Here is a 25,115-nt window from a genome sequence, read left to right on the forward strand (position 1 = left end):
ATTAGGAGTTTGGGATTAACAGATACACACTGTTATACATAAAATAGATAACCAACAAGGACCTACTGTAGAGCACAGAACGATACTCAGTATTTTGTAATAACCTATGAGGGGAAAGAATCTGAAAAAGAATGTATGTATATGTATAACTGAATCACTTTGCTATACACCTGAAACGAACACAACATTGTAAATCAACTATACTTCAATTAAAAATAATAATAATAATAAAAGAAGAAAGGCACGGTGAGTTAACCCTTCGATTCACCCAATGTCTCGACCTGAACTTTCTGCCTCATTATTTATATTACAAGTACCAACATCAGGTCTCGTCCAATGCCAAAACCCCAAATTTTGACAACACCCAAAACAAACCTGGTGATAAGAGAATGTAGGATGGATCAAGGGTCACAGATCTAGAACCCCAACAGACTGTTAATAATAATCTCTTGAGTTGCGGGGTTTACACTGGGGGTGGAGGGAGCCCTCGTGAATTGCTGGTGGGAATGAAAACTAGTGCAACCACTTTGGAAAGCAGTTTGGCAGCCTCTCAAAAGTTAAATATAGAAATCCACACAACCCAGGGAATTCCACTCCTAGGCACCTACCTACCCAAGAGAAATAAAAACCCACGTTCACACAAAGGCTTATACACGAATGCTCATAGCAGCGTTAGTCCTAATAGCCCCAAACTGGAAACAACACAGCTGTCCATCAACTGGTGAGTGGAGAAACGACGTGATGTACCCATACGACAGAATATTCTTCCACAGTAAAAAGGACGAAGTACTGACAACATGGGTGAACCTCAGTAACGCTACGCTCAGTAAAAGAAGCCAGACACAGATCCCATATTCCACTTATATGAAATGTCCCAAAGGCAATTTTACATACAAAGTTATAGAGACAAAAAGTAGATCAGTGGTTACCTGGGGCTTGAGGACAGAGATTATCCGTAAATGGACATGAAGGATCTCAGCGGGGTGATGAAAATATTCAAAAAACTATATTACGGCCATGGCTGCACCACTTGGTAAAGTGACTAAATATCACTGAATTGTACACTTGAAATGGGTAGATTTTAGATACATAAAATATACCATGCATTGGTTTCCTATGGCTGCTGTAACAAATTACCACAAATTTAGTGGCTTAAAATAACACAGATGTATTGTCTTGTAATTCTGGAGATCAGAAATCCAGAATGGGCTTCACTGGGTTGAAGCCAAGGTGTCAGCAGGGTCAGGCTCCCTCCAGAGGTTCTACTAGGGGAGAACCCGTTCTCCCGTTCCTGGTGGCTGTGAGCATTCCTTGGTTTGTGGCCCCCTCCTCCAGCTTCAAAGAAAGCAGTGTTAGCAGCTTCAAATCTGATTCTGACCCTCTGTTTCCATCATCACACCTCCTTCTGTGACTCTGACCCTCCCATCTCCCTCTTCTAAGGCCCACCTGGATAATCCGGAATGATCTTCCCATCTCAAGATTCCTTAGGCACCTCAGTAAAGTCCCTTTTGCCACATAAGGTAATGTATTCACAGGTTCTGGAGATTAGGACCTGGGCATCTTTGGAAGGACATTATTCTGTCTAACATACACCTCAATAAAGCTGTCATGGGACTTCCCTGGTGGTCCAGCGGGTAAGACTCCATGCTCCCAATGCAGGGGGCCTGGGTTCGATCCCTGGTCAAGGAACTAGATCCTGCATGCTGCAACTAAGAAGTCCACATGCCACTACTGAAGATCCTGCACGCCACAACTAAAGATCCTGCACGCCGCAACTAAGACCCAGCGCAACCAAAATAAATAAATAAATATTTTTTTAAAAAATTAAAGCTGTCACAAAAACAAAAAACTAGCCAGTGCAGGATGTGGCCAGCACGTGGGACCCATGCAGGTGACCACCTAGAACCCCCACTGCTGAAGAAGCCCTCCGGAGCCCTGTCCTAGGGCAGCACGTGCAGCGTAAATGAACTGAAAGGGTCCTCATTTTGGCCTCAAAACCTAGGAGGGAATGGGGCAAGAAGACCCGGATAATTGGTCAAGTTCTAGATGAATGAGAGGATGAAAGGAGAGTGGGAGAAATGCCTTTAGTTTCCACTGACTTGACCCCCTGCCCTGGTCCTCCCCTCACTGTCAATTCTAAAGAAAAAGAGAACTTTCATGCCTGCACAGATCTGAGCGTCTTAGTGTTCTGAAATTTCCATCTCATTGATTATTTTAAAGAAACCTAAATTAAGTTAGTCCCCAGACGACCTCTGATTTTGGCAAGCACCTAAATCAATACGTAAGGAGCCACTCAGAGTTGCCACCTCAGCAGATACCTGGACCAGACCGTCCTTGTCAAGGTAATGGAGGAGAGCAACCAGGACCGGCCTCTGCTCCGTGGCAGCCTGATGCCCGCTCTCCCTTCACGCCTTACGGTAACCCTCCCAAGCTCACCTCTCTGCCTAATCCTTCAAAGTTATGGCCCTTCCCAGCGTATGAAAACAGCGTTTTCTTCTGTCTCTTCTGCTAGGCTATGTTCTGCCACATGCCTAGCACAGTGTAGGCACAAAGCAGGTATTCAGTAAACACTTGTAGATACATGTAGATGTATACAGTGTATGTGCATGTTATATATATATATAAACATGTTTTTATCTGTAGCATACAGTTGGTATTCAAGGAAAGCTTGCTTTCATACATACATGCATGTTTTATACAGCAACAAGTATACGTATATAAGTATTTTTATACAGAGAACATAGGTATTCAGTAAATGATATATATGTGTATGTATATGTGTGTATGCGTATGTGTGTGTGTGTGTATATGTGTAAGTGTGTATACATACACACACATATGTATATGAATGAAGGAACAGGCAAAGAATAAGACATGGTTTAAAGGAAGAACAGGCTGAAGAGCTGAAATGCAAACTCCAGGACAGCAAACATTCCGTCTCTTTGGTTCCGCATCCCTAAGCCCTAGCACAGTGCCTGCTGGCACTTAGCAGGTGCTCAATAAATACTGGGTGAAGGGATGAACGGCCAGAAAGCCCCAGATTGGCCAGGATTAGGGACTCTTGATCTCCGCATCCCTGTGCCTTTGAGTGCGAACCTGACACACAGTAGGTGGCCCGATGTTTACGGAGCTGAACTGCAGCACACTGGGTCTTCAAGGAATGGGATCAGGCTGGATGGTGTCTAGAGCACAAACAGGGAGGCATCCAGAGCAAGCTCACCTGTCTCACCATGTTCCCAAGGTCCCTGCTGGGGACGGGGTGCCTCACGCTGGCCTCAGTGGTACCTGTCAGTCAGGGTTACTGATTACAGACAGCAGAAAAGGAAAAACGGAATTTGATGAGACAATAAGGGGAAGCTCCCAGAATCACCAGGCAGGCTGGAGAACCAGGCTGGGATAAAGGGCCAGGGGAGATGGGCAGAGGGGAAATGTGGCCAAGGCTGTGCCCACAGGACCTCTGCTTAGGATACTCCTGACTCCGAGGAACCTCTAACTCACCTGCATTGCTGCTCCGCTCAACCCGGAATCTAAGCCACGTGGCCGCGCGGCGGCCACACGCCACGGCCTGAGCAGCTGGACGTGGGAAGAAAGCATGTCTGGTCCACCTCAGCTCCCGTACCGGGGGGCAGAGCTCTGCTCCCCTCCAAGACCTACATCCCGGGAGATCCCCCAAAGAGGGAGGTGGGTAGGATGCTGAGCACCCCAAAATATAGAAAATGCCCACAAGACACACCAACTCACTGAACTGTGCAATTAGGTCACTGCAGATCCACGAGCCCTGTCTCACCACAACTGGCCCACAGGGTGGACCCAGGGGCTCCCAGGGCGGCAGAAGTGAGAGGCCTCTGCCTGTCTACACAGCCCCAGAGCCAAGTGTGAACAAAGGAAGTGTTTCTTCATCTCTCACCCCAGAGAGCAAGCGTCAAGCAGAATTTCAAGCATCTGCTATTGCAAAACACCTAACGTAGTAGCAAAAGGTCATTTCCAGAAACATCCTCTCTCTCTACCCCATGAAGACGTTAGGCATCAGCTACACTCTGGATAACTTAATCGGCATTATCATTCGTTTGTTCATTCACTCTGCAAACTGTTCCAAGATCCAGATGTGCCAGGCTCCCTGCTGGGTTCTAGGGTTACAAAGATGAATCAGTTGCCATCCCTGGCTTCCAGAAGTTCAGCTGGATGAAGGAGAGGATTAAAAAAAGAGCAAGCTCTGCTTTGGGGATGGCAACTGTAGTGCAGAGTTAGGGATTTGAATATGAGCTGCAGACCTTTTTTAGCAATTGCTGGGCATGACTCCATTCACACACACACACACACACACACACACACACACACACAATGAGCTACCTCCTGAGTCAGCCATCACGGTACCGAGAACAAGGTCTGTATGTCCAAATCCGGATCCCATTAAAATAAAAGATACAAGGAGATAGGAGCCTATCATTAAAACAAAGAAATGAATTCCTAATGATGGAATGTCGAGTACTCATTTATTCATTAAACAAATATTTCCCGAACACCCTCGGTATGCTCAATTTTAGGGGCAGAGAAGCAGGAGTGAACACAGGCAAAAATCACTGCCCTCTAAGGTCTGGTCACGAGATGGTGTTGCAAAAAGGCGGTATCCCTTTGGTGAATGAATGAATGAATCAATCAATCAATTAAAGGTAACATCAAGTGATCTCTTGCAGGTAATGTCGATGTAACTGAAGCTGCCTCAGGGCACCTGATCTGTTGGGGGGTGTGAGACCACACAATCCTTCACCCCCAGGTCACTCTACTAGCTACCGGGGATCTCCCTGCCTTCACTTGCACTTTCAACAGCTACAGTACGAAAGAGACAGAATGAACCTTTTCTGGCCATTGCTGGCTTCCTAATTAAAGTTTACTTAGGGTCTATAAACACAGACCCAAAAAAAGTGTTTAAGACAAGGCAGATGCAATGCAGGTAAGGACTAGCTAATAAAATCAGGGGAAAATGCTGGGAGTTTTCAACTATGACTGTGATTAAACAAAACTTGCGGAGAGGATGCTCTGAGGGCCAAGGCGCATGAGTGTGCGCAGGGCCTGAGTTTCCAGGGCAAAATGTAAACCATAACTTCCTGCGGAATTAATTGGTCCCCGGTGGGAGACCCATGCTGAGTTCCTCCGGACCCTGCACCTTTCCCTGCCCCCTGCTGCCACTAGGTTGTCACACAGCTCGTCAAGACTGCATCTAAAAAGCCTGTGGACTTGCAGGTTCGTTGGGGACAGCCTCTGGTAGATTAAAAGAGGCACCTAATGAAGCTCAGAAGCTGAGGCCGCCCCCTTCCAGAACATTCACTGTTATCAGGAGTTATCTCTGCCCCTAAAATTGAGCATACCGTGGGTGTTCGGGAAATATGTGTTTAATGAATAAATGAGTACTCGACATTCCATCATTAGGAATCCATTTCTTTGTTTTAATGATAGGCTCCTATCTCCTTGTATCTTTTATTTTTTTTATTTGAACATCTTTATTGGAGTCTCCTTGTATCTTCCAACGACAGCTGCCCGCAAACTGCTCTTCCTCAGGCCAGGCAGGAACATGGGGTGTGGAAAAGGACCTCTCTCCTGAAATCTGGGTGCGGGTCTGGCCTGAATTTGAATGTGAACGGCAGAGATGGCCAGGAGCCCAAGGATCTCCCCAAAAGCCAACGACTTCCCAGAGATCAAAGTGGGCAAACGAGGGGTGACACCCTGGGCCAGCTGTAACGAAACCCTAATGAACAAGTTTCCACAATTAAAGTCAACAGTGGGAGAGGAACCAGTGAGGCTCAGAAAACAGTCGATGTCTTTGATTAAGCGCTGATGAAATTCCCCGTCACTGCTTTGATCTAGCTCCCCCAGGAGTTTTGTTGGCTTTGCAATGTTTTCAAAGAAAATGATCTTGAAGATACATGATTCCCCAAAAGCCACTAAACAGACACTGGCCCTTCCGCCTCCTCCCCCCCTTTGGAGCACACAGCAGTTTCCCAGATGAGTCTTCAGTGTCAGACAACGGTAACCTCGGCCCTTTTTCTGTACAAGATGAGCTTTCTCGCCAGTGTTTGCTCTCTGCTGGTCCAACTCCTTTATCAGAGTCCCGGTTTACCAACGGCTTTCTGCATGTGTTTGTGTTTTTGTTTGTTTTTGTTTTTGCGGTATGCGGGCCTCTCACTGTTATGGCCTCTCCCATTGCGGAGCACAGGCTCCGGACGCGCAGGCTCAGCGGCCATGGGCCCAGCCGCTTCGTGGCATGTGGGATCTTCCCGGACCAGGGCAAGAACCCGTGTCCCCTGCATCGGCAGGCGGACTCTCAACCACTGCGCCACCAGGGAAGCCCGGCTTTCTGCATTTGAAACCAAAGCCCATCTCCTTGGGCTGGGACCAACCTCTCACAAAGCCAAGGCCCCGATAAACATCAAAGTGCTCTTGGGAATCTGACTTCGTGTTAATACCAGAGTGAAGCCCATCCCGAGTCCACTCAACTCCACACCACCCTGGATTCTGAGCCATTCTGAGTATAAATGATCAACAGCAGGGACTTCCTTCCCTTCTGGTCTAGTGGTTAAGACTCTGTGCTTCCAATGCAGGGGGCGCTGGTTCAATTCCTGGTCAGGGAACTAAGATCCCACGTGAAGCTCAGAAGCTGAGGCTGCCACCTTCCAGAACATTCACTGTTATCAGGATACTCGGTCTCCTCATCTGGTCACTGCACCAGACACTGGCTAAGGTCCCTTCCAATGACAGCTGCCCGCAAACTGCTCTTCCTCAGCCCAGGCAGGAGGAAGCCGTTGGTAAACCGGGACTCTAACAAAGGAGTTGGACCAGCAGAGAGCAAACACTGGCGAGAAAGCTCTTCTTGTACAGAAAAAGGGCCGAGGTTACCGTTGTCTGACACTGAAGACTCATCTGGGAAACTGCTGTGTGCTCTGAAGAGGCGGGGAGGCAGAAGGGCCAGTGTCTGCTCTCCTCCTTGCGGCGCTTCCCAAAAAGAAAAGGGTGGCAGGGGGGTGGGGGGCTTTGGGAGAGCAAATGGGCTCCACCCATTTGCATGTAGCTCCTTGAACGCTGGCCTGCCTGCCAGCTTTTGCACACACTCTTCCCTTTATCTGAAATGCTGTTCCCAGCACTAGCCCTCAAGATTCAGTTCAAACTGTCACCTTATCTATAAAGCCTGCCCTAGCCCCTTCAGGCAAAGTTCAGTTCAACATGTCCTGAATGCGTGAGCCTGGGCTGTGCTTGGCTAGATGCACAGAGAAGAGAAACTTCCCCGTATCTGGCTGTTGACCCTCCCAGGCTAGTGTCTCCAAATAACTTCTTGCTTGCAACTTCTTAAAAAAAATTTTACTGTGCAATATTTCAGATGTACAAAAAATACATAAATAATAATAAAACCGCCTCTTCTGCCCACCACCAAGCTTAAGGAACAAAATATAGTGAATACAAGCAAAGTCCCCTGGGTACCCCACCCCAAAACTATCTGTCTCCCCAGTTCCCCAGAGGTAAGCACTGTCCTGAATGGGGTATTCTTACTGCTATGCATTTCTTTACGCTTTTACTACATATGACTGTACTCCTTAAACAATGTGTATCACTGTTTGGCAAGTTTTAAATTTTGCATAACCGTAACACTTTGCATATTAGTACAATGACTTGTTTTTATGTCCATCTCCTCCCACAGTCCGGGACCCTCTGTGAGCAATGATTCCCGCTAAGCTCTCTATATGCGCACCCAACCCAAACCCTGGCACATAGCTCATGCTTAATGCTTGCTTGTTGAAAATGGTAAAAGGAGGGGGAGGGGAAGGAAGGGGGGAGGGGAGGGGGGAGGAGGAAAAGGAGAAGAAGAAAACACTGAGGACAGGGTGTTTCCCCACTGGACCCAAAGAGGGAATGGGGAGAGGGATGCAGAAGGAGCCATCCGATTGCCTCCCAATCCCTGGAGTCTGAAGGCGTACAGAACCGAAGTAAGACAGCCCAGAGCTGGCTGAAGGGGCAGAGCAGCATTTAATATGAGGACAGAACCCACAGTACTGTACTTGGCACACAGTAGGGGCTCTGGGCCTGCCTGGTGAACGAACCATCATTTCTGCAGATAAGAACATGGAGAGGCTGGAACAGAAAGTGTGATGGCCCAGAGAGGACCCAACCTGGGGACCCTCTGACGGACAGCAAGGGTCCTCTCTCACTGAGGACCAATGTACTCTTTCGTTCAACTCCAGTTCCCACAGCCGAAGCCATGGGCTGCATTCTGATTCAACGACGGTACTAAATAACACAGCCCCAGGGGGCTTCCAGGAGCTCTGGAGGAGACAAATGAGAAAATGCTTAAACGTGCGAGGGCGGGAGAGATGGGAGGACAGTTCAGGTGGCCAGAGAGCAGGCTGATTTCCAGAGTACAAGGAATACCAGCCTTCAGAATAAAGGAGGGATGAGGCCTCAGGAAATGCCCCTTTCATTCATTAGGTGTGTCTCCTGACTTCTGAATTCTCTGCCAGCCTGAAGTGCACCTGTAAGGAGGCCATCAAGTAGAGCTGAAGAAGAGCCAGGACTAAGACTGAGTCCCAACTCTGGCCCTCAGCAGCTGTGCAGCCTTAGGCAAATCACTCAACCTCTCTGGGCTTCAATTTTCTGAAAAAATTACACACTCATTCTACAAACACTCTTGGATCGAGGCCTGACCTGTGGACCTCAAAGAGTAAAAGGCCCAGTCCCAGGGCTCGGCGATGCTTAGTGGAAGACGGCCACGGCATAAACACAAAGCACGCTACGGATATAAGGTACTGTTATTAGACTTTATTTTCTGTCATAGAAGCCCCTTGCTTTTTTCTCTTCCTTCCTTGTTTCTTCTTTTAAGGGTCAAGACGTGGTGTGTGGTCAACGCGAAGTAGACCAGAGAGCCAGGAGGCTCATCTTTAATTTAGCGCCAACAATATTCAGCTGGGCTTACACTTGGCCAAAGGCTTTTTTCCCGCACATCTATTCACAGAGGACTGTTCCTCGAGTTAGCTCTCAATGTCTCCAACGGAGCGCTTGTCCCAGGCTCTGACAGAGGCGAGGGGGACAGACAGGGAAGGAAGATGGGAGGGGAGAGCAGGGCAGACCTAGAACAGACGCCCCCCCACACACACTGCCCAGACAGCAGCTACACCCCTCTGGGAGGACACGGGTGACTGAGCCCTCAGAGTATGGTCCTTAGGAGAGGGAGGCAGGGAGGTGACAGGCCTATCACACACCCAGCTTCCTCCTCCTGTAAGGATGCTTCATGATGCCCCCTCCACAGAGAAGCGAGGGGACGTGAAGCAACTCGCGGGGCTGGGCACCCACGGCAGAGGCAAGGCCTCGTGTCCAGCAGCGGCTCTCCCGAGCCTCCGCCCTCTCAGGAGCAGATGAAACCCACACCCTCAGGTAACAAAAACCTTGGAGTTTTCATGGGCTTCAGCCTCGCCCAAGGATGAAAGCTTTTACTAAACCCGCCTAACACCTGATGGGTCGCCCGCTAGGACTTGCTGAGCTGACCTGCATCTCCCGGCAGAGTGCAGGTGAGGATTAAATGAGATGATGGGCCCAGGCAGAAACTTAGCCCACCGTGTGTTCTGGTCCTGACCCTGGAAACTGCGAAGTTGAGGGAGGGGAGTGACTCAGCTCTGTGGCCCAGGGCTCAGCTCAGCAAGTAGCTTCAGTCATTCGGCCAGAGCAGCACAACTGCCTGATTTACCTGTCACTTCCTCTGGAAGGTGCTTGGGAGCAGAGAGCCCAGATGCCGGGCCCAACAGAGAACAGAGGAAGAAGAGAATGGAAAAAACAAGGGCTTTTCCGGACACTCAATAAATGGCTATTTGGAAATGATGCTAAAACGTGTCCCTGTTTCCTATGTGATCACAGAAACACATACACAAAAAATATGAATCTTGGGGTTTGAAGTGAATATTTTTTTATACCTTTTTTAAAATTTATTTTTGGCTGCATTGGGTCTTCGTTGCTACACACGGGCTTTCTCTAGTTGCAGAGAGCGGGGGCTACTCTTTGTTGCAGTGCATGGGCTTCTCATTGCAGTGGCTTCTCTTGTTGCGGAGCGCGGGCTCTAGGCGCCTAGTCTTCAGTAGTTGTGGCACGCAGGCTCAGTAGTTGTGGCTCGCGGGCTCTAGAGCACAGGCTCAGTAGTTGTGGCGCACGGGCTTAGTTGCTCCACAGCATGTGGGATCTTCCCGGACCAGGGCTCAAACCCGTGTCCCCTGCACTGGCAGGCGTATTCTTAACCACTGCGCCACCGGGGAAGTCCTTGAAGTGAACATTTTAAAACACTCCCATTTCAATTTTCCACCCAAAGCAGAAAATTAATTCATACGCTTCTTCCTCAAACCCACCTCTGGCACCTAGTTCCCAGGCACCTTTTTTGTGCCTCCCTTAAAAAAATGGCTGGGGAGTTATTTGAATCAGAGCTGCTCCAAAATGAAGGCAAAGACGACAGGTGAGCTACAGAACTTGAAAGAAAATGGCATTTTACACAAAACAGAGACTGTCTGGAAACTTACTATCCCCGTAACTGGCTGTAGCTCACCTCGGCGCCTTCCCCTGCTTGTGGACATAAGGATACATCTCTTCCACTCAGAACACACCAGGGCAGCTTCTCCTCCATTGGAATCAGAGTTCACTCTGCTTGCCGCTTACAAAGACAATGCCACCCAAACAGAAAACAACCTTGCTATTGTTCACTGGTAGTTGACCCTCACCTTACCCTTCCCAGAAAATGATTTCCATGTGACCTGAGGAGAGTTCCTGGGATTGTGGTGTCTCTAGACACAGTGAGTCTAGAAAAGTCACATGACCTCCTCTGACCCACCCCCACCCCCACCCCTGGGTTACCTCATTGATTATTTTACTACTATTAAATGGCAACAATAATGTCTTCTGCCTGGGTCTAGGGTGTCTGATCCAGGGTGGCTGTTATATTCAAGAACTACCAGCTGTTCTTTTTCCAGTTGTCTTATATCCCTGTTAACAGGCCTGTTAGCACTGGAACCTCAGGAATGCCCGGGACTAAGCTTCAGGAGCTGGTCTGTTTTGTTATGCGTCGTGTAGGAAGGGATCTCCACTTTGGTTTTCTTGCTTTCCCTGGAAACAGCAGAGTTCTCAGTTTCTTAGAAGAAGAGACAGAAAAGAGGTTTTCTTCCCATAAAAGTAACATAGCCACCACATTACAGAAAATGCGTCAAAGAGAGAAAGGAAAAGAAATTCGTCCAGATTCTTATCTGCCTTCCACTACCTCTGACACCATTTTGGAGTGTATTTCCTTCCAGTCTTTTTTCCTATATATGACTGCTTTGCTCAGTTTCGCCCAGCCTCCCTGGGCCTTCACCTTGAGTGGCTACAGCAGAACTGATTCAGGTCTTTGGTTATAGTCAGACGCTTAGGTTATTTCCAACTTATTTTGTTATTGTCAAAAAAGCTGAGTTGAAGATCTCTGTGCAACATTTTGTCTAGACTTTTCATTGTTTCCTTATGACAGCTCCCCAGAAGTGGGGTCACTGGGTCAAAGATTACAAAGATCTTCATGGCTCTTGATATAAATTGCCATGATTGCCCAGAAGGGTTGATCAAGGACCCAGCTGGCCACCAGCAAGAAGATACAGGTGCCTTCCGAGGATGACACGGTTCACAGCAATCCTGGGGGGAGGACGGGGCACCGGATGGGTTTTCTCTTGAGTGAGCTCTTAGAGAACGTTCCAGTCTCTGCACATCAGCAGGTGCATCTCAGGTGCTCTTCAATCCCTGCTGTTGAGTGGCAGCTCCATAATGCGTAGGAGAATAAGCTCCAAGGTGGAATCAAATACTCCCTCCTGCCCCACTTAACACGATCGGGAACAAAAGATCAGGTTCCTTTTCTTTGGGTTTTAAATGTCCAAGGTCTTGAGACAAAGATCGGGTTAGCTGGAGAGAAGCATTTTCCAATCACGTTCTCAGCCATGATCATGGGGGAGGGGGTCCCTGGGGGAATGGGTGGGGGACATTCAAAAGGTCACAGCTCACCTATTCCTCATTTACTGCCGAGAGGGAGAAGGCCAGGGTGAAATCAGAAGTATGCAAATTCGTTTTTCTACACTTCCTCTGCATTTCACCACTGAAACTTTGAGAAACACCGCTTGGGGAAACAGACAGTTCCACTGCGGGTGTTGGGGTCAGGGGGAGGAGGGCCTCAGGGAGCTGGGGTCCTCTCTAAAGGCTGGAGTCCCCCATGGGCCCAGGAGGCCCTTTCAGATCAACTCCAGAATGGGACATTCAACCACAGGCGTGAGGTTGTGATCAGAGACTGCTTTCATTCAAAAAATGGAGTTGGGCCTCACTAGGCCAGGAGAGGCTGTGTCCTTCCAGTCTACTAGGTCTCCCACACTGGAGCTGGACCCCCCAAAAGTCTCCAAAGTTAATCACACTCAAGCAGAAGAGACCCCTGAAATAATAATATTACACGTGTACATACACGTGTAACATATGGCACGCCACCGGGTCAGGACAACTACACGTTCTCAAGATGTCCTCAACGTATCACAACATACAATGGAACTGTATCTCACGCTCATTTAACTTAGCTGTATTCAGCTATACTCAAAGGGCCAAATGCTTTTTTTTAAATTTAAATAATAAGTGTACTTTGTCTCTTGTATTTAATTGAATTTCTTTTTTGGATATCGTACATTGTTCTTTATCGTATACTGTACACTACGGTTTGTGCTATACATTTACGCACACGTGTTACTGCACAGCATCACATACACAAAATCACGTATGCACAAACGATCCTTCAGGGGCAAACTAGGAGACTGTCTGAATCGTTTTCACCATATGCAGTTCTGCCTGCTGAGCTGACTTCCGGACTTCACGATTGAGATGTGTCCCCTGTGTAAGGTTTCTTCTCCTTTGGTGCTTTTAGGTCTTGAGGGATGTGTCTCTCTGTCAGGAACTAGCAGAAAATCAGTTTCGGATTAGAACAGGAAACCAGACCTCCAAGGCTGGTGAATGCTGGGGAGGCCACCATGGCTCGGCAACCCGCCTGCCACGGACAGGCTGTCTGGTCACGAGAACTCCTCGCTGGGCCACGAGCTGGCCGTGTGGTCCTTAGTAGGGCTTTCACCTCCTTGGTCTGATCATTCTTGCAGTGAGTGACCTAGATGACTTTCAAGTTCCTGCGTGACTCTGGGCAACTCACATCACCTCTCTGGGCTTCCATGGGCTGTGTGAACAGGTTCCAACCTTGGATGAGAATCAGAGCTTCCCAAGCGGGATTCCTAGACGAGATTACACTGTGTTGAGATACTGACCTCCTCAGCACTTTGGGTGGGTGGCCCCAGGGTCAGTCATCTCCGAGAGATGCTTCCTCTTTTACTGCCCATTCCCCAACCCACACCTTATAAATTCTGTTTCCTGAGTGGGCTGTAGCCTGAAAAAGGCTGAGAAGGATGGGACTAGGTGATCTTCAATGTCCTTTCCATCTTATACCAACTGCCCCACCCTCAGCAGTTAGAAGCAGGTGGTACACAGGTAAAAGATTATGCTACGTGGGGTTCCTCTAACTGGGTGACAGGGACCAATGCGTCAGAATCATTTGAGTCCTTGTTAAAAATGTGGATTCTTGACCCTCCCACCCAGGAAGCTTAAACATACGCAAGTTATGGTCAGATAAAAGAAATACTGGGCAAGAGGAAACCCACACCTAGAATATTCTGGTAAATTCACACACTGAAAATGGATGGGGGAAACACTACAAGCCCAGCGATTTATCCTGTATCCACCTTATTTTCTCAAGTCTACAGTGACCAATGCCCAAACACTGGGATTTTCCTGCCCAATTCAACCATCCACCCCAAAGCATGAACCCAGAGCACACTTCCTCCCCCCAAAACTTTGCCTTGTTGGGGGAGCATGCAGACAGAGTAATGCAGACGATGCATGTGCTACACGTCCCAACACCAAACACATCAAGAGGTGTATTAACAGCACCCGTCAGTTTCACACTGAATTTACCAAAAACCTCACCACTCAAATTAGCCCAAGTAATCTACTTACAAGAGTCATTTATAAATCCGGAACTTCCTGGGCTGACAAGTTCACAGTAGGTGGCTCTCGGCAGTGATGGTTGCCAAGGCGCCTATCATAATGAGATGCCCACTTAGAAAACCACCACCGTCTTCTAGCAACATCTAGCATCGTCCAGCAGCAGCCGCGTCTGCTCCTTGGTAGACAGCTCTCTTCAGAGAGTTTTCGAGTTATGTTTGAAGTACACTCAGAAGAGGTAGTAAAAACAATAGGTAGGTGTTGAAGCTGGTGTAGCACTTTGCATTCCAGCTCTGCTTTTTATTAGCCTCTAAGTGTTCTCTGTTTCCTCATCTGTAAGGTGGGGACAATATAACTTGCCTCACAGAGTTACTGTGAGGTAAGAAATACCATCTGCAAAGTACACATTGTCCATGCCCGATAAGGGAAAGTTATTACTATAATAAGGTAGACGAAAGAACCCCAAAAAAACCAAAATCACAAAAACCCGCAATGTGACATTTACAGGAGGCTTGTTATTAGGGAGGCCTTTGGCTGGGTCATAAATGCGACACGAAGTGTCAGATATGCAGTCTCACTCCCCAACTCCCGCTGCCCTGCCCCCATCCCCTTCCATCACCCTGCCGCCCTGTCCTCTGGTGCCCGGTGACTCTCCCTACTGCCCTATCTCCAAACCTAGCTAGAGCACTTTTCCAATTCCTGAGGGACAGGATAGGCTTGGAGGGACTGGGCTTGGGTGAGCCCAAGGAAACAAATCCAAATTCTTCCTTCTTAAGCTGCTCAGGCCCTTAGGGACTTGTGTGGGGTGTCAGGGGTCACATAGTATTTATTCCCCCCAAGGACCCATCACCGGGCCCAGCACGTAGTAGGTACTCACTCAGCGTCTGTGGCTGAAGAGCAGGACGGACCTGCTTTCTCCACAATGCACTGAACACTTGATGGCTACGAAAGCGTGTTTGGAAAGGACTGTGAAATACCCCTCAGCTTTCGTCTGCAGCCTGCGGGATCTGAACGCCCGCACTGGCCGGTCTCCAATGCCTCCAGAGCTTGGGGCGCTACACAAAACCAGAGTTCAGGGGAGCAGAGCAGACATTTTAGGGTTTCACTGGCTGAGTTTCACTTCCTGGCTGCTTTCTGTATTGTACTTCACCTCTGGTTTTGAGCAAAGCTGGGGCCAGGCCAGCACACAAACTGGCAGTAAAGGCCTCCCCTCCCCTGGGACTCCTCCCAGAGTCCCAGACCCTGAGGCTGAGGAGACAGGGGCCTCGAAGTACTGAGCACCTGTGAGAGGCCAGGCCCTACGCCAGGCCGAGTGCACCGGTTTCCAACTTCAGAGCCACAACGAGCTGCAAAACAGGCACTGGGATGCCGGGGGAGGTTAGGCAAGCTGCAGAAGACGCCACAGTTAGGGAGTCATGTGTGAACCAGGAGGTCCCAGGTCCTAAGTTCCACAGTTCTTCTCCCTTTCAAAGGAGAACCCCAGGGGGGCCAACCCCAGCGTTCAGTTTTCCATAAAAGCACTGCAGCAATTTGCAATGACCTTCCAGACATACCTACCCTCCCTTCAAATCCATATCCCGCGTCACTGCCAGAAGGATACAGCCCTGGCCTGAAATCAGCACTGGACAAATCCGTCCCCACCCAGCGGTGACTATGTCTTCGTGGGGAGGGGGTGTCTTTTTGTTTTTGTTTTTTTTGCGGTACGCGGGCCTCTCACTGTTGTGGCCTCTCCCGTTGTGGAGCACAGGCTCCGGACGCGCAGGCTCGGCGGCCATGGCTCACGGGCCCAGCGGCTCCGCGGCATGTGGGATCTTCCCAGACCGGGGCACGAACCCGTGTCCCCTGCATCGGCAGGTGGACTCTCAACCACTGCGCCACCAGGGAAGCCAGGGGGTGTCTTTTTGGAGTGTTTCTACAAAGGGGCTAGGTTAGCAACTAGAGCACACATTACCTCATTCAGTCCTCCAGGCAATCCAGAGAGGCAGGTGTTATTAGCCCAGCTCTGGCCGAGATGGTTCTGGCTCAGCAAGGCCCTGCGATTCGCCCAAGGTTACACAGCTACTGAGTGGTAGCGCCAGGACGCCTCCGGCTCCACAGTCCGACAGTATCTGCTGAGTGGGCACTGGGGTAACACTCCACAGAGCCCCCAGCCGCCGGACAGAGCCGGTCCCAGGAGACTCCACGAAGCGAATGAGTCAAGGATGGAGCTGTTCTTCCTCCTGCTGCCCAGGCCTCTTCCCACCCTCAGCCCCTCCACACGGCTGCACCGCTGCCCTCCCCCGCTCACGTGAGGGTGCTGACTGGGGTAAGGGAGAGGAGGCCAGGAGCCTGGCGGGGTGCACGGCTTCAAAGCCATGACTTTTCCCGCGTCGGGCCTTCTTGTTCACTGTGGGTTTAAGGGCTCGGTCCCCTGCCAAAGGAAGGTCAGGGGCAGAGGTACCTTCTGCGCTGGGGACGTCCAGCCCCCAGCATCTCCTTGGCCTCAGAGCCTTGCAGTAAGGCGGCCCCAAGGCGCTCGCAGAAAGACACTCTGGAGCCGTGTGATAAGCTCGGTTTGGGAGCCAGAAGACCTGGGTTCCGGTCCTGACTTTGCCTCTTGGGCAAAATGCTTCCCCCTCTGGATCCCAGTTCCCTCATCTGTTCAATTAAGAGTACGGGACGGGGCTTCCCTGGTGGCGCAGTGGCTGGGAGTCCACCTGCCGATGCAGGGGACACAGATTCGTGCCCCAGTCCGGGAGGATCCCACATGCCGCGGAGCGGCTGGGCCCGTGAGCCATGGCCGCTGAGCCTGCGCGTCCGGAGCCTGTGCTCCGCGACGGGAGAGGCCACAGCAGTGAGAGGCCCGCGTACCGCAAAAAAAAAAAAAAAAAAAAAAAGAGTACGGGACGCCTGAAACCTGAAACTCTGAGCAAGAGGCTCCTGTCCAGTCCTTCCAGCCCTTATCACGGGTGAAGGCCTGGCACACTCCCCCTGCTTCCCTCCCTTCCCTCCCTCTCCCACCCCACCTGGACTGCCCAGAGCACCCGGGCCCTGCTGGGCTATGGAGCACCTCTGGGTGGGTGCAGGGAGCTCTTCTCCACTCTCCCTTCAGTTCCCACCATCTTCGTACCGTGTGATTTGGGGCATGTCTGTCTCCTCTGCTAACTAAGCCATCGGCTCCCAGGAGCCTCCGGGACTCTATTCTGATCCACAACCTCAGTGCCAGCTGGGGTCCCAAATGAATGAGGCAGGTGGGGACCTCCAAGCTCTCCCTACTCAAAGTGTGGTCCACAACCCAGAGCATCACATGGGGAGGTGTTAGAAATGCAGGCCTTCCGCCCACCCCAGCCTGTGACTCAGAATCTGCAAGGGAATCCCCAAGGGATCCGGGGGCACACGCCAGTGTGGGAAGTGTTGCAAGGTGTCCCCTGGTTCTGACATGCCCTATCCCACATGCCTCGATGTGACCACCCAGCTGCCTCTCGACTTGTGGGCCTCAGTAGGGCTCACTAAAATGTAGCCTGTCATTAAGCAAAAAACATTCACCTTAGGAACCTTCTAGAAGCCTGACTCTCAGATTCTAGAAGCAGCATCTGAAATGTACAGCCCCGCCAGGGGGACTCCTGGCATGTGTGACCCACTGGCTCTCTGAGTCTCAAGGAAGCCCAGGCAGCTTCAAAATGTTCAGAGCTCTCCCCCTCAGTGCTGTGGCTCTGACTACCCTCGTGCTCCCCATCCATCAGCCCCCATAAATGGATGACTGCCAACAGCAGAGACAAACAGACCCGCAGGCCACCTGCCCCTTGCGGGCCCTGCGTCCACTACTCTTGACGTTTATTCAACTTGGAAGGGAAAGGAACCCTTCCAAAACATGCTTTCAGTTTTTTTTTTTAATAAACCCTGCGATTCCTCTAATGGCTTCAGATTATCTTAAATATTTATAAAAATCATTCTCAGCATCACTTCTTTAAACAAATCTCCTCGTCAGCTTCGATTATTTATGTATTTATGAACATGATGTCTCCTTCCCTCGGAGCAGATGGCAGCTAGTAAGTCTCTGGAAAGGAGAGGGAAAAAAATCAACGGGACAAAACGTAAACTCAGTGACTCCCCAGTTTACTCTCCTTGACAAGCTCTGGTACAAGGATCTCTCCATTCACAGTGGAAGCACCATACTGTGGCCAGTCAACAAGTGGTTTGGAAAAGCATGGAGACTTGAACTTGAATCTAGGATGAAGCTGTCACCCAAGGGCTTGATCCGCAGTGGGAACTGGAGCCCCGTTAACGGAGGGACAGGACGACGGGACTGGGGCCAGGACAGAAAGAGCCCAGGGGTGGCAGGAAAGTAACTGACATTTGCTGGGCACCGTCTATGTGCCATACACTGTGCTGGGAGGCTCCCCAGACCACCTCTGTGTTGACCTTCACAACAGCCTTTCCAGGCAGCAAACATTATTCTTCATTTGAAAGATGAGGAAGGCCCAGAGAGAGGAAGCCACGGAGCTCGTAGGCAGCACAACCAGGATGGAAACCCAGACAGTCTGGCCCCCAGACCCACACCCATGCTGCCTCTGAAGCCAAAAAGGATGAGAGGAAAATACAGATGCTGTTAACCTCATGCATCCTTGGCTACAAAGCTATTATCTTCCCTTCAACCTGGTGAGGCCAATCACCCCTTTTAAGACCATCGAAGACTTAACTCCCAAAGTTCTACCCACACAACAGAACTCTGTCTATTTGACAATCTGGGGGGATCAAGTCTTGGGTGATATCTGGAAGGAGTGGATACGAAGTTTATGAGAAGATATGAAATGAGTGTCATAGGCACATAAAGAGCTCACTTTATGAGAGAGAGGAAAAAAGACCTTTTACCCTCAGGGATGGATGAAAAACAGGATCATCATGATTCTTTCTTCATCAGGCCTTTATCAAGTGTCCCAGACAGGGAAGGAGAAAAAGAATAAAATCAACACTTCCCCCCACCCTTCCTCAATTTACTTCTATCCAGAAGCTCCAATTCAAGTTAAAAAAGGGACATGGGGCTTCCCTGGTGGCGCAGTGGTTGGGAGTCCACCTGTCGATGCAGGGGATGCGGGTTCGTGCCCCGGTCCGGGAAGATCCCACATGCCGCGGAGCGGCTGGGCCCATGCGCCATGGCCGCTGAGCCTGCGCGTCCAGAGCCTGTGCTCCGCAACGGGAGAGGCCACAACAGTGAGAGGCCCGCGTACCGCAAAAAAAAAAAAAAAAAAAAAAAAGGGACATGGCTCTGGCCCTTGAGACGCTTATGCTCTCTCTAGTTGAGGACACAGGGATCACTACTGATGCTGCTGTTGATAATAATAAACATTGACGATTATGGTCATTTAACGGGGGCCTGTGCTGAGAGCATCACTCACATGACCGCAATGAGCAAAACCATCCCCCCGACAGATCGTCCCATTTTACAAATGAGAACACTGAGGCTCTGAGAGGTGAAGGAACTTTGTGACATGCACACAGGCAGTAAGAGGGGGCAGTGAGGTGTGACTGTGGATCCTGCCCTCATGTTCAGGAGTCCTGTGAACTGGATGGAATGGGGCAGGGATGATTTTGCCCATTTATACATGAGGAAAAGAAAGTTCTAAGAAGGCCATGACCTCTCTAAGGCTTCAGGCCAGGGCATAGCTAAAGTGGACTGATTTTAAATCTGATGTTTCACTGACACAACACTATGGCCACAATGCTTGCTGGAAGATGGTTTCTCTGGAGAGAGAGAAACCGCTTTGGCGGCCAAGTCCCAGACCTCCAAAGCCACAGGACAGTGGTCTCTTCCATCAGGGAGATGATGGGTCTAAGGCCACAACCTCCTGGCACTGGTGCCCCTCAGGAGTCCCTCCCGTCATGGGCTCTGGGTGCTGAAGCAGGAACTGACAGAGACTGGGATTCCACAATGGGGAACCAAGACACACTTGGGAGGAATGGCCAGAGAACAAGTGCAAAAGGTCACCTACAGGCCAGTGCGCTGACCTTGAGGTAGAGACAGACTGTACCTCCACAAAGAGCAAACCATCCCTCTTTTGTTCATTCTGTCAAAAAAAAAAAAAAAAAGCATGTACTGAGTATCCAGCATATGCCAGACAGCCTGCCAGGTGCCAGGGGAAACACAAAGGCCCTTCAGAAGGGAGCACAGGGCACCGGGAAGCGGGAGAGCTCTGCAGTAGGAAGTCTAGAGGAAGGACCTTGAATCTGCTGCTTAATTGGCTGAGGGTCTTGGGCCAAGTCCTGCACTTTCTCTAAGTCGCAAGATGAGAATAAAATCTCTACTTCATAGGTAACTATGGTCACTCTATGCCTTAAAAATGAATCCGCGCATATGCTGAAACCGCAGCCGGCCACACAGAGGTGCCTGCTTCTGCCTCTTAAAATGATAGCAGCACTCAGGCTCATCTCCTGCCCTCCAGCTGTGAGAGAAAAAAAACAAAAAAAAGCACAGCTAAGGATCCTAAGAGAAGTGCACACAGGCCTTTGAGAGCTGAGAAAGGAGAAAAGGAATGGCTGTCAGAGAAAGCAAAATTACCTGAAAATCTCCCCAAGTGACCTGCGGAAATGCATAGTGAGCCTTTATACGAAGGCCATTTCCAAGTACCCCTGAGGGTGAATCCACCCTGGGCTCCTTCAGCACACACGCTCTGCCCCTCCCTATGCCTAAAGTTTAGCAAGGATCCAGATAATGCAAATTACAACGTGCCTCCCCAGGAAGAAAACTCAAGCCAGCTGACCACTTCTGCACGCCCCACCTAGGAGAAAACCCACCTCTCCCTAGCTTCCTCCTGTTTACAGGAACCCCAATGCCTGGGAAATCAGCCCAGCTGTCAGCCCTGGCAGCCCGCCCCGGCGGCCAGTCATCTGGCGGTGGCAATCAAAATGAGGCTTCCTTTTCATTTCCACTAAATGCAATCTTCCAAGAATAGGAGAGGCTCAAAGTCAGAGTTTAAGCTCCTTTCATAAGAAGTCAATATTTTCACAAGCTAATCCTCCTTGGGAAGGGGGTGGATTACATATATCCCAGGTGGCAAAATGTGGCTCTCTGGGGACCGTGGAATGGATGTTACAGGGCAAGGAAGCCAAAATGTGGGACCACACCCAGCCACTCACTTCTGAAAATTCACCACCCACCTATTCATTTCACAGGTATTTATGGAGCACCTCCCATGTGCCCCAGGCCCCCCTTCTAGGCGGTGGGGATGCAGAAATTAAAGGTGACTGACAATGACACGTCCAATCACTGCGCCCTCTCCAGGCCAGGAAATACACGCTCCTCTTCTCGAGGCCCAACTCAAAGCAGCCCATTTTAGAGACAGGCGCCTAAGACTCAGAGAGGGCAAGCGATTTGCCCAAGGTCACACAGCTATTAAGTGGCAGAGCAAGGAATTAAACCTAGGTGCAAAGTCCTCGTGACACTCCCCGGCGGGGCCTCCTTCCCACTCAACCCCTCCCCCTCTGGCTCCATTTCTGCGGCAGGGGGAGGATCAAAGACCGCCGCCGGGGGCTCCAGTAAGGGAAGTCCTCGGTTCCTCTTTCCTTCCACCCCCGACACAGGACACACAAGGTTCCATACCCACGGGGTGTGTACACAACCCCAGGGAAGCCGTGCAGGCTGCAGGGGCATCCACTCGTTAACACTGAACTTACATTTTTAAAAAAATGGAAAAAAAATACGACGAAAAGATAAAGGGCAAAGAGGAAGTGCTCTTTAAACAGAGGCGGGTGGTTACCCCACGAGGAAGTCTTGAAGCCAAGGGAGATTCTGTTCACCCCCTCCAGTTCCTCAATTCTAAGAGACTGGCCTTCCAAGCCCCCAGTCGAAGTTAGCTGGGGGGTTGGGGGGTGCACGGCGCCCGGGGTCAGACCCTGCGCCCGCACCTGGCTAGCAGGAGGGGTCTGCGGGGGAGCGGCCACGCCGGGCACCCCTCCCTCCGGGCGCAGCCGCGCGCTCCCCACAGCTGGGCGGACCCGGGCGGCGGCCCCTCGGCGTGCGCCCCTCGCGCCCTCCAGCCCCCTCCCCCCCGAGGCGCATCCTCGGGGCGCCCCACGCGCCGGGGACTCCCACCGCTGCGGCGCCCCCTCTCCAACCGCAGGGCGCCCGGCGCGGCCCGGATCGCACTCCCACCTCTCCCTGCACCCATCGCGCGCGCGCCCCGCACCCCACGCCCTCCCCGGTGGCAGATCGGCTCCCAGGGCGCGCGCAAGCGAGCCGGGCGGCCCGGGCGACGGCGCCGGAGGAGCCCCGGGCACGTACCTGGCGGCCCGGGCGAGCGGCGAGGGGAGCGCAGCCGCCGGCGCTGGAGCGCAGGAGCCTCGGAGCCTCGGAGCCTCGGGTGCCGCCGCCGCCGCCGCTGCTTCCGGGTTGGCGGGTCTCACGTCACCGCCACAGGTTTGCGAGCGGCCCCCGCCGCGGCGGCCCAGCAGCAGCAGCAGCAGCAGCAACAGCCCCGGCGACTGCCAGGCGAGAAATAACTATAAAAGGAAGAGACGCATCGAGGAGGAAGAGGAAACGCCGTTTACCTTCGAGAAGCCGCGCCGCCGGCGCTCTCACAAAAGGAGGACGCCCGCCGAAGCCGCCTCCCCCCGCGCCCAGTCCCCGCCGCATCGCGGGGCCCGGCGTCAGCGCGCGCGGCGCCCCGGGACCGCCCCGCGCCGGCGCCCACCCCACAACCCGGGGTACGGGGCGCGGGTGACCTTGGGCAAGTCGCGGCAGGCGGGCGAGCGGCCTCCCGGGGGCGCGCTGGGGGGCTCGGCGCCCTCCCGGTGGCGTAGACGAGGGAACTCCAGCTCAGCGAGGCGCGGGGATGGCCCGAGGGCACAGCCCGTCGGGCCCTCAGCTCCCCCGACCTTCAGGCCGGCCGGGTTCCCAGCCCTGGGTCCGCTTCCCCCTCACCTGTGCGTGAGGAAGGATGCTGATCCCTGCCCCGCCCCCTTGGCGGGGGAGGCGTGGACAGCTTGTGCGTTCAAAACATCCATTCGGCCCTCGACAGATTTTCGCTGAGGGCCTACCAAGTGCCAGGGCCGTCCTAGGTCCCCGAGAGGCAGCTGGGAATCCAAACAACATCCCTGCCGCGGGTGGGGGGCGGGGGTGGGGAGCGGGGGTGACAGGCAATAAACAAGCATCCGATGTGTCTGGTGGTGCTAATGCTACAGAAGGAAAGATGCCGCGGGGGCGGGGAGGGGGGGTTGGGAGCATCTGTGCTACCCTACGAGGCTCTCCAAGGACTTCCAGCACTGAAATTCCCAGACAAAATGCCCCTCAGTAGAACTCTCGTTTCCGGTATTGTAAGAAACCTCATCTTTCCCCTCGTCTGTAATGGCAAAGAGTGCATTTCTCTCCATGTAGCAAGACATGCCTAGGAAATTGAAATGCTTCTTTCCTCCCTCTGCCTTGCTCCCCCAGCCCTCAAAGGCATCCAGCACTGTCTTGAAATTCAGCCAAATTTCTTAGGAATATAGACAATGTTCTTTAAAGTATTTCCTCTGACCTCCAGCAGGACATCAAGAATCACCTCAGAAGCTTCCATGGTCTTTCCACCCTCCACCTCTCCTGGATGTGTTGCCGGGAAAGGGGATGTGGTGACCAGTCACCAAATAATATTGAGTGCTGACTTACCTGATTTTGACCTGTTTGTTTCTTTAGCGAGCCCTTCTAAAGCCCTGTGCTAGGAGCTGGGGGCACTGAGATGGTAGGATTCCAACAGGACTTCCAAGAGGCTCCTAGCCCTGGAGGGAGATGGGGCCCACATGAATCCGTACCTGCAGGAAAGTAGGACAGATGACAGTGTATAGAGGAGACAGGGGGAAGGGGTGTTTACCCAGCTTGGAAGGGAGGGAGCCAAAGAGAGAACAACAGGAGGAAATCAGAAAGCCCATCCTAGAAGTTCTGGGAGGCATTAGAAGCACCTGGAAGCTTGCTTGGGCACTGGCGCTCTCACCCCTACAAAAGGGGAACAGATGCCTGCCTCCCTGGCAGTGATGGAGGGTGGCATGGGGAGGGGTGGAACAGCTGGGTCTTGAACTATGAATGTGACGAGAAGCAGAGAAAGGGTTTGGAATCAGACACAGCTGAGCTGAGTTTAGTTTCTTTCTTGGCCGCCTACACAGTGGGATGAAAAATTCTGAACATTTCGGAAATACTCACCAGGTGCCAAACGCTGTCCCCATCTAATTTAATTCTCACAACAGCCCCAGGGGGCAGGTTCATCGGGCTCAGTGTTTTGCAAGATACTGGAGCTGTCCGGAGGAATTTGCGCAAGGTCAGACTAATTCGATAGTGGTGGGGCTGGGCGTGCACCCAGATTGTCTGGCTCAAAGCCCGGCACTTAGCCACGCTGAGCCTCAGCTTGCTCATCTGTGAAATGGGATTGATCATAACTACTTCATTAGGTGGTGGTGTGGGGGGCAGTTAAATGAAGTAGCACATGTGTAGAACCTAGCACATTAACAGGACCCAGGAGAGAGCTATCACCATTGTAGTTATCACAGTAACTGTTAAAGGCATGGGGGCAGGAACTTTCTGGCCCGCGTGGGAACTGCAAACAGCTTGGCGTGATTGTAACCTAGAGTGTAAATGTGGGGAGTCAGGAAGCAGGGAAGGGTAGGTGAGGGCATGGGCAGGGGCTGCATCACACTCCCCCTGCACTCTGCTGAATTCATAGATGCCGGAGAGGAGAGGTCCAACTCATATGCGTGTGCCTCCGCTCACTGGATACAGGGAGGCTAAGGGGATGATTCTGGCCTTTGACCTTGCCTCATTCAATCAGGTCCTGATAGATCTGACAGACTCAAGCAAATGGAAACCTGGGGATAATGCCTGGGAAAAGCTCCGGCAATTCACCACTGCAGTGACCTGCTCTGTTTCCCTGAGGTATCAGCCCTGACAACAGTAGGTAGAAATCTATGTCTCAGCCTGTTTGGGCTCTTGTAACCAAATATCACAGACTGGGTGGCTTAAACAACAAACGTTTCCTTCTTATGGTTTTAGAGGCTGGGAAGTTCAAGATGAAGGCGCTAGCAGATTTGCCGTCTAGCGAGGGCCTGCTTCCTGGTTCATA

The 25,115-nt window shown here is 51.5% G+C and overlaps 1 protein-coding gene across 10 annotated transcripts in view; it reads right to left on the bottom strand.

Annotated features, from left to right (window-relative positions):
• CYRIB (CYFIP related Rac1 interactor B) overlaps window positions 1-22,661 on the bottom strand; it is a 153,466-nt gene extending 130,805 nt beyond the window's left edge. For 6 of the 10 annotated variants that reach the window (XM_027132467.1, XM_027132455.1, XM_027132464.1 and 3 more), the window contains exon 1: window positions 22,313-22,661. The gene's annotated coding sequence lies outside the window, so the exon portion shown is untranslated. The remainder of the gene's footprint in view (window positions 1-22,312) is intronic. The other 4 variants (XM_027132466.1, XM_027132453.1, XM_027132463.1 and 1 more) reach the window with 2 other exon arrangements.
• Between the last annotated feature and the right edge of the window lie 2,454 nt (window positions 22,662-25,115).

The sequence above is a fragment of the Aethalodelphis obliquidens genome, unplaced genomic scaffold (genome assembly GCF_003676395.1).
Source record: "Aethalodelphis obliquidens isolate GAN/ISIS:26980383/991018 unplaced genomic scaffold, ASM367639v1 scaffold41, whole genome shotgun sequence".
NCBI classification, from domain to species: Eukaryota; Metazoa; Chordata; class Mammalia; order Artiodactyla; family Delphinidae; genus Aethalodelphis; species Aethalodelphis obliquidens.